Source organism: Natator depressus, chromosome 2 (assembly GCF_965152275.1).
Source record: "Natator depressus isolate rNatDep1 chromosome 2, rNatDep2.hap1, whole genome shotgun sequence".
NCBI lineage: Eukaryota > Metazoa > Chordata > Testudines > Cheloniidae > Natator > Natator depressus.
In genome coordinates, this window is record NC_134235.1 from 50,206,827 (window position 1) to 50,223,227 (window position 16,401).

Sequence of the window (16,401 nt, forward strand, 5' to 3'; positions counted from 1 at the left end):
TCTAACTAAAGGACTGAGGACCTTCCAATGATTTGGAAGCAACCAGAGACTTAACAAGCCAGCAATTTATTTCATCATGACTACAAGGCTGATCCAAGAACTCTGCAATTATTGTATGTATTTGATTCCTTTAACCAATTTTAACGCCTTTCTTTTCTTTCTTACCTACCTACCTATCTAAAGGATTGGCAACAGTGTGATGATTGGGTAAGATCTTAGTTATATATTGACCTGGGTATGTGGCTGGTCCTTTGGGATCAGAAGAACCCTTTTGTTTGATGAAATTGGTTTTAAATAACCACTCATCATTAAGTCTAGTGTTTTTGGTGATGATACAAGGACTGGAATACCTAAGGAAAGTGCTTTTTTGGCTTCTTTTTAGCCAGTGTGGTGAAACAGAAGTTTACTTTTGCTGCTGGTTTGCTATATCTTATGGGAGAATAACCACCAGTTTTGGGGTGCATCTGCCCTATTTCTCAGCAGTTTGTCCTGAATTTGGTATTCTCAGTTGTGATCCATAGAGGCATAGTGACACCAGGATTGGTTCCAAAGCTACAGAGATCATTTGGACAAGGGTCTGCAAATCAGGAAGTAGTCATACTTTTGACAGAACACTGCATATTAAAAAAATACCTGGGCCATTCTCCACTTACTGCAGGGCAAAAGAATTCTTCAGCACAGTGTCTATTGCCATGCTAAGAGCTTTAGCCAGATGGAGAAAGGAAGTATTGTTATCCTCACTTTACAGATGGGGAATTGAGGCACAGAAAGATGAAGTGACTTGCCAAAGACTGCCACAGACTTCCTGAGTTGAACTGGTAACTGAAACTAGATCACCTAGTTCAGTGTATTAATTAAGACATTCCTTCCTCTCAAATAAAATAACTAATAAATTCTACAGTCTGGCTACTCCCATTACCTTTATGAACTATTTAGAGATTATGAGGCAAGGCAAGGTGGCAGCCATGATGTACTGACCTAAAAAGAAAGCAGTCCCCACCCTCAGTGCTGTTATATTTCATTAACAAATGTGGGAGACAATCAAATTGCTGTCTTTTTCTATTCCACAATGTTCAAACCATCGATCACACTGCAATTTTTTTATATAAACATTTTATTCAGCATAGAAATTTAAAAGGGAAATTAAAATGAGCATCAAAGTCTACGGAAAGTATTGCTATTGAATGTCTAAATTATTATTGTGCCAGCAGTTTGAATCACTTTGCATCCTTGCATCAGCTGAAGTTTCCAGAAAGTCACTTCAAAAGGAGCTTCTGCTGTGTCAAACTTCCAATTTAGTCCATTAATATTTGTTCTTTTACCATTTTTACTCTTTACTCTGTTTTACAGCTAGGTTGCAACCTCTCGGCCATAGAAGAAATGGCTTCATGATTTGCCTCACTTCTTCCCCTTTAATTGAACTAGACAAGGACAGTATAAGTACAAATTTTATCTTATGACATCTGCAGTAATGTACCTTCTCCTTCAGCTAATGCCAATCAAAAGAGAACTCCCTAATTTCCAAATTTCCCTCTGCCTCAAACAGTGTAATTCAGATACTGTTATTTTTCTTCTAAGTACTGAACAGGCTCAAAACATTTGCAGTATAATTGATGCCATACAATGAATTCATACAACCTGGAAGATGCCAGATATAGGGCCTGATTCTGATGGAAAGTCTAGCTTCAGTAGGAGTTGGATGAGGCTCATAATGCATTGATAACAGATTAGTAGAAATTGCAAGATATGAAAGGAGACCATTGTCAAAGATGAAAACAGTAAGATTCCTTAAGATAACTTTGACAGACGCATATGCTAAATCAAGTCTGGTGTATAATAACTTCTGTAGTATCTTATTAATGCTTAAAGGGATATGCAGTGATGAGCTGCCAAAATCTTAACAACTGGTTCCCTCCTCACCCCACGAGGGGGTCGTTGCCCACCCCCGCTCCCCGGGACTCCTGCCCCATCCAACCCCCCATGTTCCTTGACACCCTCCCCCCGAGGACCCCTGCCCCATCCACCCCCCTCCCCTGTCCACTGACTGTCCCAGAACCGGGCAGGAGGGTCTTGTGGGCCACCATAGTGGGTGCCTACCCCGCCCCTAAGAGCCAGAGGGACGTGCTGGGGGGCGAGGTGGGGAGTCCTGGCCTGTGCTTACCTGGGGCAGCTCCCAGGAAGCATCCGGCAGGTCCCTCTGGCTCCTAGGGGCAGGGTAGTGTAGTGCCCGCTCCCCCCACTGATCACATCATAAGTGGTGCCTTAGGCGCCGACTCTGTGGGTGCTCCGGGGCTGGAGCACCCACGGGGAAAATTTGGTGGGTGCAGCCCACCGGCAGCTCCTCGCCCCACCCCGCACCCAGACCCAGCTCACCTCCGTTCCGCCTCCTCCCCTGAATGTGCTGCCCCGCTCTGCTTCTCCGCCGCCGCCTCCCCCCCCCCCGGCTTCCCGCAAATCAGCTGTTCGCGCGGGAAGCCTGGGAGGGCTGAGAAGCAGGCGGCGGCTTTGCACTCAGGCCCAGGGAGGTGGAGGTGAGCTGGGGAGGGGAGCAATTCCCCTGTGCGCCCCCCCCCCGGGTTACCTGCTGCGGCGTGGGTGGCCCTCCTCGCTCCCCCCCGCCCCCCGCCCCAGCTCACATCCACCTCCCTGGGCCTGAGCGCGAAGCGGCCGCCTGCTTCTCAGCCCCCCGCTTCCCGCGTGAACAGCTGATTCGCGGGTAGCCGGGCGGGGCGGAGAAGCAGAGCGGGGCAGCGTGTTCAGGGGAGGAGGCGGAGTGGAGGTGAGCTGGGGCCGGGCGTGGGGCGGAGCAGGGAGCTGCCAGTGGGTGCTCTGCACCCACCAAATTTTCCCCTTGGGTGCTCCAGCCCTAAGGCTCCACTTTTGGCCGGTTGTTAAATTTAGTAGCCCTTTTAGAACCGGTTGTCCCTCATGGGACAACCGGTTCTAAAAGGGCTTCTAAATTTAACAACTGGTTCCAGCGAACCGGTGCGAACCGGCTCCAGCTCCCCACTGGATATATGCAAGGTGTAAGGTTGGTGATACAGACTAGCTTTGGCATGCCCTAGAAGATTACTCTTTCTGGTGTATCTAAACATGGTTCACTGCACACACTGCAAAGAGTTGACTCAGGAAATGGGAGGATTGAAGTAAATGGAGAAATAGAGGGATCAATACTGCTGGACACTTCCATGAGATGCCAAGGACCCTCTGATATATCAGGAGCTGTGGGTGCTTAGTAACCAACCAGTTTTAGGCCTTTTATTTTGGTGCCTAGATATGGCTTTAAGTACTTAATTCTAAGCGTCAAAGTTTGGAAAATGGGGCTTATCTGACTGTGGCTTATAATTGAGCCACAGTGTTTGTGTCTCTATTTCTACGTTACATTTTCCTTGTATAGGTATGTATGAACATAAGGTGCATTTTAAGTTGCACTGTACTTGTCAAGATTTTCAAAGGGATCACTGTATCTGACAGACTATATTAATAAAGTTTTATTAAGAGTTAGGGTGAAAACCTGGCCCCATTGAAATCAATGAGAGTTTTGCTATTGACTTCAGTGGAAACAGGATTTCACCCTCACTTTGTTCTTATGAAATTTACAATTAAGGGCCAGTATCTGCATTTTTGAGGACCCAAAGCTCCCACTGAGTCCTCGTTTCCATTGAGTGACATTCCCTCCTCTGCAGAGGCCAGCAAAGCCTCTAATTAGGCTAATTAAGGCTTAAGTGGGACTTCTGTGCAGAAGTCCAGTACAAGGCCGATTCATCACTGAAGGGAGTTTGATCCACTGTGACCAGGCCCTAATGTTATGTTCACAGGAATTCACAGTCAGTGACAGCCTTAAATGAGAGTTTCCAAAGTTGCACGTTTAAGGCCCTGATTTTGGGAAGTGTCCCTGTTCAGGACAGGACGCCCATGTGCTTACATGCTTTCCTGAACTGGAGCCTTATTGAGCAAGCCAGTGAGGCTATCTGGTAGCTCAATTAATTGTCCCCAGTTCAGAGGAGCTCCACATCATAGAACATAGGGACCAATCCTGACCGCCCTCACCTCACACTGATATAAGGCCTAGTCCTCTGGGACAGGTGCTGAACACTCTTAAAGTCAATGGGAGTGGAGGGCACTCAGCAGCTTCCAGGAAGTGCTCAGCACTTCACAGAATTCTACAAGAGGAGCAGAGAAACCATAGCATTTTGCAGTGAAAAGCCAGCCTGGAAAAAATTTTCAGAGTGAATGAAAATGGGCAGGAACAATGTTCCATTTCATTACACCTGTATGAAAGGGTTTTAAACTGCATAGGAGAAATGCAAACTCAGGATTTTTTCTTGCTGGCTGCCAAGCAAGCCAGACATTTAGCCCATCCTTTTACTTCAGTCTGCTTAATGAATGGCAACAAGTCACAAGCTATTTGATTCACCCTCTGAGGTCACTAACAAACCATTAACCTGAAAAAGTGAGGTAACAATCTGGGTTCTCTATATTGCTGAGCTTAATAGAAGTTCATCTTTTTCTCGTTACAATTTTAATTTTAAAAACGTGCTTTGCATACAGAAACTAGCAGAGGGGAACACAAGAACATTGGCCCCACTCTCTCTGACCCAGCAAGTGCTGTCAAATTCCTCACCCCAGGTTTGGTTGTTGCTGGAGCATGGATCAGAGCTAGCTGGCTGATGCTCAATCCAGGTAGAATAGGTGATGCGAGCAGGTTGGGGAAAACTGATAGAAGATCTGTCCCTCTTGTCAAGGGTTTGTCAAGGGACCATCACTCAAGTTCACAATCTGGGGTTATTATTGTGTCAACTGGCAGAGGTTACAATTGGATCCCTGGCTGCTGGTAGGCAGTCAACTAGCAGCTGCATCTGGGAAGGCCATTTTTCATCTTCATCTGGCCAGGAGAGTGCAAGAGTGTCTCTTGCATGCTAGGGTTGCCAACTTTCTAATCTCACAAAACTGAACACCCCTGCCCTGCCCCTTCTCCAAGGCCCCGCCCCCACTCACTCCACCACCACCCCTCTCCGTCGCTCGCTCTCCCCCATCCTCACTCACTTTCACCGGGCTGGGGAAGGGGGTTGTGGTGTGGGAAGGTATGGGATCTGTTCTGGGGGTGCAAGTTCTGGTGGAGCCAGAAATGAGGGGTTCGGGGTCCGAGAGAGGGATCCAGGCTGGGGAAAGGCGTTGGAGTGCGGGAGCGGGGTGAGGGCTCCAGCTGGGGGTGTGGGCTCTGGGGTGGGGCCAGGGATGAGGGGTTTGGGGTGCAGGAGGAGGCTGGGGCAGGGGTTTGGAGGAAGGGGGCTCCAGGAGGGAGTTTGGGTGTGGGAGGGGACTATGGGCTGGGGCAGGGGGTTGGGTATGGGAAGGGGTTCAGGGTCCCGGTGGTGCTTACCGGGAAGCAGCCGCCAGGTCCCTACAGTGCAGCCCCAAGCGCAGTGAGGGGCAACCTGTGGCCCATCAGGGTAATCCACTGGCGGGCTGTGAGACAGTTTGTTTACATTGACCATCTGCAGGCACAGCCACCCGCAGCTCCCAGTGGCCTGGAACGGCGAACCACAGCCACTGGGAGCTGTGGGCGGCCGTGCCTGCAGATGGTCAATGTAAATAAACTGTCTCGCAGCCTGCCAGCAGATTACCCTGACCAGCCGTAGGTTGCTCCTCACTGCCCTAGGTGCATGGGCGGCCAGGGAGCCTCCTCGCGCTTCCCTCAGACCCTCAGGCTCCCCCCTCGCAGCTCCCATTGGTCATGGTTCCTGGCCAATGGGAGCTGCGGAGCCGACCCTCGGGGCAGCATGCAGATCCTCCCTGGCCGCCCATGTGCCTAGGGGCTGCAGGGACCTGGCAGCCACTTCCAGGAGCTAGGGCCAGCAGGAAGCCTGCCTGAGCCCCGGGGCCCCGCTGCTTCGCTGACCTGACTTTTAATCGCTCAGTTGGTGGTGCCAACCAGAGCCGCCAGAGTCCCTTTTCGACGAGGCATTCTGATCGAAAACCAGATGCCTGGCAACCCTAATTGCATGCAGATCTTGATACTGTGCTCCATGCCTTTGTGGAATCAAGATTAGATTACTGCAGTGTGCTGTATATGGGAATACACCCTAAATCAACTCGGAAATTAAAGCTGGTGCAGAATGCAGCAGCCTTCTAGGCACGTGGCGTATCACACAGAATTTATATCACCAGTGCTCTGTGCCTGGTAGTGGCTGAGCATTGGTTTCTGAGTGGAGTTTAAGGGTTGGTTTTTAATTATATTATGAGGAATGGCTTAGGACTTGCCTGTGTGAGAGACTCCCCTGTGCAGTGGTGCCACAGCTGCTCCCAGCAAGACATTCCCCATGACGGACAACTCAGGTTTATAAACTCCTTCCCCAAGGCCCAGTCCAAATTCGTCCTGAGCTGACCTTCAGGACCCCCTCTAAAACCTGTCTATTTACCCAGGCTTTAGGCAGGGGGCACCATAGGAGCAGGTGTTTCTGGTGAGAGGAATATTGGTTGGGTTTTGATTTGCTCACCTGTTAATTATTTTCTGAGTTTGAAGTGAGGCACAGCTGCTGGTTCAGCCTTTTTATATAACTGTAGTTGTATTCATGGCACAGGTGCCTAGAGGCTGAAAGTCCCTCCTCTCTTTATGTATTATAAATGAAGACAAGACAAAACAACAATGCAAGGGTGATAGGTAGGAGAGAGGACAACTGTTATAACAGTGAAATCAGGCAGTTACTCAGTTATGCACATGTTTTGGTAGTGTCGCAATGTATGTTTATGCTTTTTCAAAAAATGTCTCCTTTCATCTTGAAAAAGTCCTTGCTCTCTTGAAAATTAGACAAAATTATCCACCATAAAAGGAGAGCCCCATTTAATTCATACACAATGTGAAAATCATGCCCCCACTTTCTGTTACAGCATTGTAAACTTGACAGGTTGTTTTGTGGTGCTCCATTCATATACGCTTTAGATGTGTTTGATTCCAAGAAATACACTCTCCCATCTGTTAGGGCCTGATCCTGCCAGATGTTGAATGTCCTCAACTCTCACTAACTTCAAGGAGAAATGAGAGCCTTCCACATGTCCCAAGAGATGCTCAGGGCCAGATTTTCAAAGGTATTTAGGTGCCTAAAGATGGAGTTGGGCACTTTTGAAAAATCCCATTAGTGCCAAGCTCCCACTGATGAGAGTGTGGTGCCCAGTGGAATTTCTAAAAAGATGCAGATAAGCACCTACTTAGACAATTTTAAAAATCCCACTAGGCATTTAACTTATCAGTGGTAGTTAGGCACCTAATCGGATTTTCAAAATTGCCTACCTGCATCTTTTGGTGCTGAGGCCCAGAGCCACAAAGGTACTTGGGCACTTAAGTCCTAATTTTGGCTCCACTGCAATTCAATAAATTCCCACCAAACCCTATAGGTGCCTAAACTCAATCGGCTTCTAAGTTTTCAGGGTAAAAGTTCTCCAGCTGCCTATGTTTCTGCCTCTAGCATGTGCATTGCTGCCCCCTCTAGGTGTCCAGATGCCTATCACCCAGCCTAAGCCCCAGAGCAATTCACAAATGGGAGGGAGCATTTGCCAGCCTAAATTGCAAGTGGGGCCCAATCCGGTAGGTATGCTCAGAGACCACCCTTGAGATCAGGTCCATTAAAAATCCAGCCACTGGAGGAGGAGCTAGTGGTGCTGCAGCCTACCTTCTAACTTTTAGCCCAGTGGTTAGATCACTTGTCCGGGACATCAGAGACATAGGTTTGATTCCCACTCTCTGCCACAACAAGAGAAGGAAGAACCTTGTTCAAATCTTCTCTGTGCCCCCTAACCCTGCAGAGAGAGGGGAATTGAACCAGGGACTCTCACAACCCAGGTGAGTACTCTAACCACCAAGCTAAAAGTTTACAAGGTGGGCAGCACCAGCAGCAGCAGCACCGCCTCCCGCCTTTGTGGGGAGAAAGGCAGATAACTAACTCATTCCCACTAGACTCCAGGAGAGCAGATTGCATTCACGGAGCACTATCAGTAAGCAGAGAAAAGCTCTGCCCTGTTCATGGAGCTAGGTAACTAAGACACACCTTTCATGAGCATTTCCCATTGGCTAGCTTAGGTGGCTCCCCAGCTAGAAGACTGGCTTTTGTGGATCCCATTCTAAGATGTCTCCCTCTCCCCATTCATTGCCTAGGCACCTAACTTAGCTTTGTGGATCACACTTTGTTCCTGTGATTTACCTATGTACCGTGACACTCAGCATTGCAATGCCTATGTCCCTTCAATGATCCCACCATAGAATCTTTGAAAATCTGACCCTCAGTACGTAGCATGATTTGGCTCCATATGCTATAATAATTTTAAAAGAAAACAACTGAATCCAATTTTGCTGTAAAGCATCCAGAATTTAGCATAGACCCACCAGTCAGTAAGCCAAATTCAGTCATAACCATGTATAATTCTATTGACTTAAGTGGAGTTATACCCAATTTTGGCCTTATCTCCATGCTGCTCTCAGGTGCTTCTGTTTACCCCAAACTAGACAACCAATTGGCATCAGTTAAATCAATTGCACAACACCATAATCACCCAAGTTGTTAAACGTACCTCTAAAATGCATGCCGGGCTCCATTAAATCTCTGCAGATGCAATGCCACCCCGGGTATGAGGAGGAGGTGAAATAGGGGTTCCATGAGGTGTAAGATAGTGCAGAATATGATCCATGCATATTTATGTCTTAAATTCCATTGCGTTTGGTTAAAATGGACTTTTCAACATTTCGTCTTCAAACTTGTTTCATATAAACAGGTAGGATGAGGTCAATGAGGTAGAATGTTGCCCAGTGCTCCCCTGGGTCAGCATGACTCTGCAGCACCCCAGTGCAAATCCATGCATAAATCGCAGCCTATACTACTTTTTGCATGTTTTCACCTAGATCTATTGGCATAAGGGTAAGGGAAACAACCAGGGGTAGAGGACTTCTGGTTAGTTAGACCCCAAGTTAAGTGCTTTAAATCTATGTTTAGAAATATATATGTCCTGTAATAGACAATGAGTTGTGATAGATCCTTTGGTTCTCACTCTGTAAAGGACAACATAAATTAGCCATTTAAAGTGATCAGAGCTCCAGTAAGGAAGTGTGTGATGGATGGAATGAATACTCATGGTGACAAAGGGCAAGACAAGGAAGTCAAAGTTGGAATGAATGTGAGTGTCAGGGCCAAGGAGTATTATAATAGTACTACTCCAAGACCCAGATCCTCAAAAGGTATTTAAGCACCTAGTGCTTGTTGGTTTCAGTGGGAGTTAGGTGCTTAAATGCGGTTTGAGGATCTGGGCCCAAATCCTTTACTTCTGCTTCCATGCTTTGTCAGCATTCAGGCATTAGGCCTCACAACACCACTGTGAACTAGATATGTATTATCACCATTTTACATTTAGAGAAAATGGAGACACAAAGAATAAACTTGTCCAAGATAAAACAGAAAATCTATGGCAGAGCCAGAGAAAGGGAAAAAACCAAAAAACAGATTTCATGACTTCTGGTGCTTTACCAAGAGCAAAAATGGGAAGAAAGTTATTCTGTTGTGTGACAAGTTGAATGATTCAATTTTGTGCTTGAAACGCTGAATGGAATTTAAGATTACTACCTATTACCACATGTAAATGTAAACAAACAAGTAACAAAACAAAGTTCGGGGTTATTTTTGTGACACCTTTATAAAGCGACAGCAGTGTTCAGTTTTAGGGTGATAATAGGGAAGACACATCACTCTGTGATTCAATAATATTGTAAGCTTTGTTACCCTGCTTTTAAACAAACTCTCAGCAGGGTGAATACATATTGGTCTTTTTGTTATATACTTGTTTTCCAAAGCTTTGTTACCTGTCTCAGTTCTAAGCTTATCTACCGTGGAATAATTTATCAGACCCCTAAACATGGAACCAAAAAAAATTTCCTTTCCTTCTTTCTTGAATATACTTTGTCTTGGAACAGATAACACCTGCTGTTTTCTATCAATTACTTATTCATGGGAAAATGAAGTTAAATTTGATACTGTCTTTCTTTGTGACTAACTCAGCTAGTTGCTAAGATTTTCCACTGAATATACAAAAAGGAAAACTAGTAGTTGGTGCAAAGGGCACTCTAGGGACAAGCAAAATAAGAAACAATATAAATCTTTCCTGACAACATCTAACATAGTAAATATAAAAATCAGTCACTTACTTGAGAAAGCACTCAGGGTGTCTACATGGTACCATCACCAGCCCGCATGAGCCATGGTGTTTCATGAAGTGAAATCATCTAGTTTTCAATAGTCTTACAGTCACAAAGAGTGAATCAAAAGGGGTCTCAGTAACATAAACACAAAGTGTGGTCAGCAATAGGCACTGACCAAAAGTGGCTTCTTGGTTTAGAATAGAAGATAGATTCCTTCCTTCCATGCAGTGGGTTCTCTAACAAGGAGCAGTGAATGCCTGGTACACTCCATCACAAGTACATTCAAATGGATATAGGCCCAAACCTTGGGGATTAGCAAACTACTTGTGATGCGTGCTGTGATTTTTATAGGGCAGGGGTAGTCAATTATTTTTGTCAAGGTGCAAATTTCTTGGTCAAGGTATAGTCAAGGTCCAGACGCTAGAGAAACATTTTTCACACCACAACAACAATAACGATAATAAGTAAACAAAAAGATTTTGCAGTCCATTCAAAAGCATCTGGTGGTCCGGATTTGGCCCACGGTCCACCTATTGACTACCCCTGGTATAGGGGCTCTTGGGCAGGAAGGAATCTCTATAATTGGGGCTGCAGGAAGCGGCATGGGCAGATGGACGTACTGGCCGCTACTTTCCACAGCCCCCATTGGCCGGGCACAGCGAACCGCGGCCAGTGGGAGCCGCGATAGGCCGAACCTGCGGACGTGGCAGGTAAACAAACCAGCCCGGCCCGCCAGGGGCTTTCCCTGAACAAGCAGCAACCCAAGTTTGGGAAAAACTGATCTACATGATAAAAAACAGAATCAGAATGGGCAGTAACAGCTCAACTTGTTGGCAGTCTCAGCAGAGAGAACATGCACTGAACATATATGGAGAGGAAATGACACTCTCATTCCCTGAGCTGCTTCTTCTGGCTCACGTTAATGAGATATATTAGTAGTGTGTATCAACACAGAAAATGATTGAGTCATGGTGGTGAACAATAAAATCATCTCTTTATCAGTGAAATTTAAATAGACTATATATACTGTAACTGCACAGCTAGCCAGGCCAAGTTCACACATACACAATTTGTGAACCTCATTTTATTTCCCAGGATTACTCCTAATCCCTCCATTCTCATTCTGCAGTCAACTTCTGTTATATTAAAGTGACAGTTACACAACAGGTAGTGATATGGGCAACCTTGTATTGCCATTCTCAGTGTTCTCTGAATAAAAAGACCATTTCGACTACGAGTATTAATAAGCAGCAGAGGAGGAAAGGGATGAGGGAGAGAGAGAGACATGTGTGAATTTGTCTAGTTTTCTCCCCGGCCCCTCCCTGGCATATCACCATAGGCTAATAAGGGAGAGGAAAGAAAGACCTTTTGCTGAAAAGAGAAAATGATATTTGAATTCAATATTTGTATTCTGTGGTCCAAATACTAAGATCCCTGAATACAAATATCTTATAAATCCAATTAATGGGCTGTTAGGTCACCATTAATGATGACAATGAATGCTAGATTTGCATCTCCTTATTTAAAGATGGGACAGGCCCATAAATTGTGATATGCTACAAAGAGAATTGCTACTGTGAAGTGCTGTTGTGACATAATCTCATGCCTGGTGCTCTGCTTTACACAGTCGTTCTGAGTGATCGCTTCTTTTTCCATAATAAGCAGTGGTCCTTCTCCTTCCCTGTTGGTTTTTTTCTTTGCAATGGGTAAAGCATTTTCCTCTTCCCAAGCATCTCTTTCTCCAAATCGGCACTGTTCAGACAAATTGTTCAATTTCAGGACCCGGGCAATTCTCTAGAGATTCAGAAAGTCCCATTTGAAATTTTTACTTGCATAAAAATCACTGAAGACTAATAGGCAGAACTGTAATTATTCCCCTTTATGCCCACAGCAAAAACTTGCCACAAGCCAGTGGGTAGGTACAGCAACCAGGGAGGGTAAAGTAAAGCCCCAAATGGTCACACTTAATATTAAAGGATCCATTTTTAAATAATTTATAAACAGTTAATGGATATTTGAATAACTGGTTAATTAATCGTTTGTATAGAGAGTCCAGCAGGTTATTAGGTTGCTTATAATCATGGCTTTTCACCACGTGTATGCAGAACATTCTACTGATATGCTTATAACTACAGTACTTATATATTACTCATGTCTGTAACAGGCTTGTAAAATCTATTAATCATTTATAAGGTTGCGTGTCTGTCATGGAAGTCACAGAAGTCACGGATTCCATGACTTTCCGTGACACCTGTGACTTCTGAAGTGGCTGATGCTGGCTGACTGGCTGGCCGGGCAGCCCCTGGGCCAGCAGCAGCAATTTGGGTCTGTGGGAGGGGGCTCAGGGCTAAGGGCAGGGGCTTGGGGTGTGGGATGGCACTTACCTCAGGGTCGCGGGCTCCCACCGGCATGTCCCTGCAGCTCCTAGCTGGAGGGGCAGGGGGCTCCATGTGCTGCCTGCAGGCCCCACCCCCACAGCTCCCCTTGGCTGCGGTTCCCGACCAATGGGAGCTGTGGAGGTGCTTGTGGCGGGAGCAGCATGCAGAGCACCCCTGGCCTTCCCTGCCCTTAGGAGCTGCAGGGACATGCGCCACCAGGTAGGGAGGCTGCCAGCCCCACCAACCCCTGCCCCAGCACCAGCAGGGGTCCTGGGCTGTGGCACTGCTGCCCGCCCCACCCCCCAGAACCAGCAGGAGTTCTGGGCCACGCACCACAGCCTACCCCCCACCAGCACCAGCGGGGGTCCTGAGCCGCATGCCGACTGCCTCCCCCCCAGCACCAGCCAGGGTCCTGGGCCACCACCCCTGCAGCACCCCCACATTTTTTTCATTGCCCGTGACTTGTCCATGACTTTTACTAAAAATACCCATGACTAAAATGTAGCCTTAATAATTTATTAACCCTTTATAAATGAAAGCTTAATATAAAGAGAGATCCCACCCAAACTATAGTTCAATTCAAGTCCCTCAGCTAAGGGCTGGCTCAGTTAACACAGAGAAGACTCAAAAACAAAAGTAAACTCAAAATATTTGGTAACAATTACCAGGGGCCATTCTAGGTAGCTAAAGAAACATCCTTCCTCCTAAGTAGCCACCCCAACAGCACCTTCTTTGCTTTTATAGCTCCATCCCAGATAACCCGTGTAAAAGGCAGGACACCTGGGTTCTACTTGTAACACCTTACACCCTGGGACTTCAAGAGTTCCTTTATACTGTGTAACACCTACTAGATACAGAATAGAGTGAATTAGTATTATTTATTATTTGTACTACCGTACAGCCTAGGAACCCTGTTCATGGAGCAGGACTCCATTGTGCTAGGCACTTTTAAAACACAGAACAAAAAGACAGTCCCTGCCCCAAGGAGCTTACTGACTAATTATAAGGCAAGAGACAACAGATGGATACTGACAGACTGGGGAGTACAAGGAAATAATAAGACAGCGTTGGTCAGCATAATATGCTGTGGTCTCAGCACAACAGCAGCCAAAGTGTTTTGTAGGCGTCACTACAAAGGAGAGTTTTAAAGTGGGCTTTGAAGGAGGATAATAAGGGAGCTTTACAGTTGTTTATAGGGATACTTTCCAAGTATGGGGGGCAGCATGGAATAAAACACAAAGGTGCTTGTTTGAGAATGTATCAAGTGGGCAATGGAGGCTGGCACCCTGGGTCATTTGCAGAGGAGTGTCAACAGCTTGACAGTAAATGAAAGATGTTAGAGAGAATGGAAACTGATAACGAAGGGCTTTGAAAATAAAACAAGCATCTTATGTTTGATGCCATAAAGAAGGGGGAGCAAGAAGAGGGATTCAAAGAGAGAAGTGATATGAGCAAAGCAATTGGCTAGAAAGATGATCTTTGGAGCAGCATTCTGACTGGATATGAGCAGGGCAAGATTGCCTTTTTCAAGGCTAGAGAGAAGGATGTTGCAATAATCAAGACATGAGATGAGAGCCTAAACAGCTGTGTGTGGCTGGATAAGAAAGGCTGTATCTTAGAGATGTTATGCAGAAAGAATCAGCAAGATTTAGATATAGGCTGAATATTAGGACCTAGAGAGAGGTACAAATTGAAGATGATGCCCAGGTTATGGGCCCAAGTGACATGCAGGATTGTGGTGTTTGGCCACAGTGATCAAGACAGACAAAAAATGAGGAGGGGAGAGAGATTGGGCGTTCTGTTTTAGCCATGTTTAGCTTGAGCAGCTGGCCAGACATCCTTAAGAAGATTCCAGAAAGACAGGCCAATATTTTAGTTTGGACAGAAGGAGACAGATCTGGAGTAGAGAGATAGATCTATGACTCACATCCACATAGATTAACAGGTAGATCTGTGAATCATCTGGATAGAGATTCACTTTGTGTTTGTGGATGATATTACCCAGAGAAGAGGTGTAGAGAGGGAAGAGACAGGGCACAAGGACAAAGCCCTGTGGAACCCTGTAACAGGGTGGCCTGCCCCTTTAAGAGCCAAAAGGGCAGGGACCACCCAATCCTGTTTAATCCTGTGGTGGATTTAAAACAGAAGAAGTCTGGCAGTTTGGAGTTGCTTAAAAGTATTTCTGGAACTTCCTGGGATGCAGATAAGAAAGCAGCGGTCATGCTACACAGAACTCTAAGAAGACCAACTATTGAGTATGGGTGCCAGACTTTCAGTTTGGCATTGAAAAGGAATTTAAGAAAGCTTGACTCAGTCCAAGCTCAGGTGTTGGGAATTGTATGTGGTGCCTTCATTACAATGCTGTTGTGTGTACTGCAGATAGCTGTTGGTGAAATGCCTATAAAGATGGAAACACTAAGCTAATATAGGATGAATGCTCGGAGCTACGTGATCAACGTGTAGGGCAAACTGCCTCATGTAAGTAGGGTTAAAGTGTGGACAAAAGATCATAGTGAAAAGAAAAATCTAAAAGAGGTTAAAATCTATAGCTTTGGGAACATGCATTACAATAGGAAAATTATGCCTCCCGAGGTAGGTACAGAATTGTATAATGAAATTAAAAGAGGAAGAGGAATGTTAAATGTGCAAGATATAGCAAATCAATAAGTTTGTGATAAGTGACGATGCTATTGACTAATGCATATTGACAAATCCAAAGACGTAAGAACAGGAAGACAGGGAACAGCATTCTGTGTTCCTTTGCTAAGAATCAAGAAAGCTGTATGGCTATCAAATTCTGTAGCCATTTTGATGGCTGAACTGGCAGGTATAATGCTGGCATTAAATTGGATCATAGACCAGCCACCATGGTCATCCTGTCTGATTCCTTATTAGGATTACAGGTGATCAGAAATGGCACTCCAGATAGCAGAAATGATATACTTAATTGAATGTTTCTATTAACAAAAGAATTGGTGCAGCCAGATGTAATCATAGTAATACCATTGATCCCAGCATACGTAGGGCAGTGGGCAATGAGTTGGCAGACAAATTAGTAAAAAAATATCAAACACAAACAAGTTGATTTAGAGATCCCTTTTAAGTGAACAGGAGTTTGAAAATATATTAAAAATGCAGTGAAAGGAATGGCAGGAAATATGGGCAAAAAAAATGAAGGGGAAAAAACTCTGTGAAATATGTCCCAGAGTCGAAAGTGCTGATATACTCCAAGGGCCTGAGACAAAGAGTGGAGTGGCTCTGTTTAGAATTTTAATTTGCTGTTGTGGCTATTTAGTAATTTGTTTCTAATACACAAACAAAGATGAATTATGTGGGATGTGCAAGGTCCAGGAAACTGTTGACTATCTTCTTTGGGAGTGTAAAGTACATACCTTCAAAAATGGGTATTTATATAAAAAATGTAGAGGCCTTAAAGATCAAAATTTTCACTGCAACACCTAGTAAGATCATCAGGAAAATGGCGCCCTATTAAAAAAACAAACAAAATTGCAATTCTTTAAGAACACTAGTGAAAGACTTTAAATTCTTGAATCATCTATGGTGTCCAGCACTTAGAGACCATAGACTCAGCATGTGAGTCTGCTTCACCATAAAACACAAGAAGAACTATAAGAAGTTAGGCACTGTCTGTGAAGAAAGCAGTTGAGAGGACTTGTGACTGGAGAGCTGAGCCATAGGAGTCAATTTAACTCCTGTGGTGGGCCCCTGGGAAAAAAAAGGCCAGGCTCCAGAAAAGCAGTGGGAACAAGGGGAACAGGAAACTGAAGAGAAACCTAGGAGGGGCAGAAAACCATTATAGTTTATTTTGTACTCGGGCTCCCA